The sequence below is a fragment of the Gavialis gangeticus genome, unplaced genomic scaffold, assembly GCF_001723915.1.
Source record: "Gavialis gangeticus isolate Ggan-Ray unplaced genomic scaffold, GavGan_comp1, whole genome shotgun sequence".
Taxonomy (NCBI): Eukaryota; Metazoa; Chordata; order Crocodylia; family Gavialidae; genus Gavialis; species Gavialis gangeticus.
Genome location: NW_017729033.1, coordinates 35369578 through 35372929, shown reverse-complemented (window position 1 = coordinate 35372929; position 3352 = coordinate 35369578).

Here is a 3352-nt window from a genome sequence, read left to right as displayed (position 1 = left end):
CCAGATAAACCCTCACATCCCTGCAGGGTCTGATTTGTGTGACCCCAGTCAAACCAAGCCCTACAGAGTTTGCTTGGGATATAGATTCCCATGGCCAAATGCCATTATTGGTTCTGGTACAGATTTCAAACACTCTCAAAGTTTGGGAGACAGATCAACTGCCTTTGCGCAAAACTATAAATATGTCATCAGTGAACCTGAGTGATAATGGGGCATCAATCCCCTTAAATCACCCAAGCTGACCTTCATCATTTTTATACTCCATCCTTCCCCTTCTCAGCTTACTAATATCTCCTTAAGAAAATCAAAGCATTTTCAACTGGGGTTTCCTCAAAATGAGCCTCTTCCATGTTATTAAATAGGCCATTTGTGCTTCTAGTAAAACCAGTCTAACTACCGCAGGTTTAGAACATGAAATTAAGACAAACGAATGGCAAATAGTCAGGTTCTCCTTTCCACACATCTCTAGGTTGCTTTCCTTTGTAAAGAACATATTTCTCTGCAGCATCAAGTCCATCTGAAATTTAAGTAATAAGCTTGATAGCTGGCTTTCCTGAATTTTGCTGGGTTATGCATAAAAGAATGTGAAAGGCTGTATTTTTGCTACAGGTCTTTTCCATTTTAACTCACCAACAGAGAGGAGGCCACAGCTCTGATAAAAGCATTACTGCTGCTGGAGAGACAAGGGGTCTTATTATCTCATCTATATCAGGTTAATGTGGCTGCCTCTTCAATGACTATAAGGAAGCTACTTCTGATTTACGACAGTAGAAGAGAAATGAAATGAGGCTTAGTATACCCCCTTAACCTTGATAGAAGAATGATGCGATGCAAAGTTTTACAAGCTAAATTCATTCTATTATTGTAAAAGGCAATATGAACTTTTACAGGTGCCTGAGCTAAAGAGCTTCTCTCTCTTCTCTTCTCAGGCTAAAATCATAGGAATCAAAGTGATTGTTTGAGTGTTAAAACTAAAGTCAAGAAGGACAGTAAGAAGTCAAATGAGTACTGACCTAGGAGATATTAAAGCTGAAAAATGCAAAGTGGGCAGAAGATCATCTACCAATTTATGCCAACACTCAGGAAATAGGAACATTAATTAAGATTATTTTATTACTTTATTAATAATGAGGCCAGATTGACCTATAACAAATCAGAACATGCACACTATTTCTTTGTATTGTTAATAGTACTGCTTTCTGTTTTACTGCTTCCAAGTTGCAATATATATTATATGTCAAATAGTATAAGATAAATTTATATTCATTATATGATCAGGTCATACTAGAAGTAGCTCAAAACTAATGTACTCAATAGATTTGCTCCAGCCACTCTATTTCCTCCATCTATAATTATTAATATCAGTGGCTCTCCTTTTCTAGTACTCTAGAAAAGTACTTTTCTGACTGTCTGTTCTCAAAAATCTGATCAATTTGGGTTCAAAAGTCTTATCCTCTGTAGCTTCTGCCCTCTGAAACAGGCCTGTATTTCTGTGCTTCAGTACTTTTTCAGATCTCTTCTAAAATCATGATGATAAACCAGATTTTCATCTGGTGTAAGTCAACATTGCTGCATCGATTTAGTGAGGCAATGCTACTTTACATCAGCTTAGAGCCTTGCCTGTATTATCTCCATTACCTATGTCTCTATTTTTTTTCTTCCTCAGCCATTTTAACTAAGTTTCTCTATGTAAGCTAGAAAGCATTTGAGGACATTTTTCAAGTGAAATTTATTATTTGAAATAGGTTGTATGATAAATAATAAAGAAACAGTGTAGTTTCCTTCCATACATCGTTCGAAGTAAAAGAAAAATGTTAGTATATTATGTTCAGAAGTCTACTCTCGTAATGTAGTAGCAGCTGTCCTGTGCTGGCAGCAGGTGATGTAGCTTTCTGAGCAGTGAAATGACTCGAGGTACAGTGGAAACTGAAATGAGATAAAAGTATGATGGCTTTAGTGCACATTTTAAAGCGTCATTTCCGGACAATCCATAAAGCAGCTTTGATGTGCCCTAGATGAAGATGACAACTTACCTTTCCTATTTTTAAGCTAGTAGGAAAAGTATCTCAGAATAAGAAAGTACAATAACCATGCAATATGATGGGTTCTACAAATACAGCAATTTGAAAGGAGAAAAAGTTTGACACAAAGTTTCTGAGCTCGCTGAGTATGAGTCCCAAATATTATGGGAAAAATGTCCTGAGTCCACAATTTTGAGCTCCTTCCTGAAATAAAAACCAAATCTAACCTTGCTCTCTCATGCTTCAGCCTTTGCATTTCATTGCAGATACTGAAATCTCCATTCTTTTTTGACACTCAAAGATGTTCCAATCAATATTACTGGAAATGTCATTTGACTTTTCACTCAGACGAAAGGTGATGCTGACATTCTACTTTTCCTGTGTTTCCCTGGAGAACATTTAATCTCTATGACCTTGAAGATATTTAAGAAACCATTCACAAGATAACATTGCCTTGTGATAGCCAGCAGGGACTCTCTCACAGACAGCATTTTGCCTATGGGAACCACAGAAAACATCTGGATTCGGGTAGAAAAATTTAAAAAGTGAGAGCACATTATTGCTGTTCATCAGTAGCACTCAATGATACATCATTATTTCAGCCTGTTGGTAAAAATGTTGTGAGGTTTTTTAAGCAAAATGACTGTGACCTATGAATCTGACAATGAGAGATTATAGCATTAAAAGAATATGAATAAGATTTATATGTTGTTGAACTCACATCAGCTGGAAGTAGCAATACCAAGTATTGGGACTGAGGTTCTTTCTTTGTATCTCTTGCTCTTTGGCAGGTTGAGTGAACCTACTCCATAAATGGCACTATCAGATTCCAGGGTCAGTGAGGTTGACTGTCACTAGCTATTCCAAAACCTCCCATGGGCTGTATTTGAACAGCATTGGCACTGGTCTCAAAGGTAGCTGCTCATTTGCAAAATGATATACAGAGAGGGGTTAAATAAATAGCAGAGATCAATAGGACCCAACTGGAGTGGCTTTGGTTGGTCAGGTGTGGGCACAGCAGAGAGCAAAATAAATTAAACTCCTCCAGCTGGAAAATAAATATGAAACAGCAAGTGAATGTGTGCACTTCATGACTGAGTGAGCAAGGCTTAATTCTCTAATTATTACATCTATTCTACCCACTGAGATAAACAGTAAGTTAGGAGAGATAATCAGGTTCTAAAATACTGTGTCCTCTTGAATTGTGCACAAATGTAGCAGTCAGCAATTGTTCCCGAACTGTTCTACTCTTCTGAAAGATTTAGAATTTTTTATATATGTGTGTGTGTGTGTGTGTGTGTGTGTGTGTGTGTGTGTGTGTGTGTGTGTGT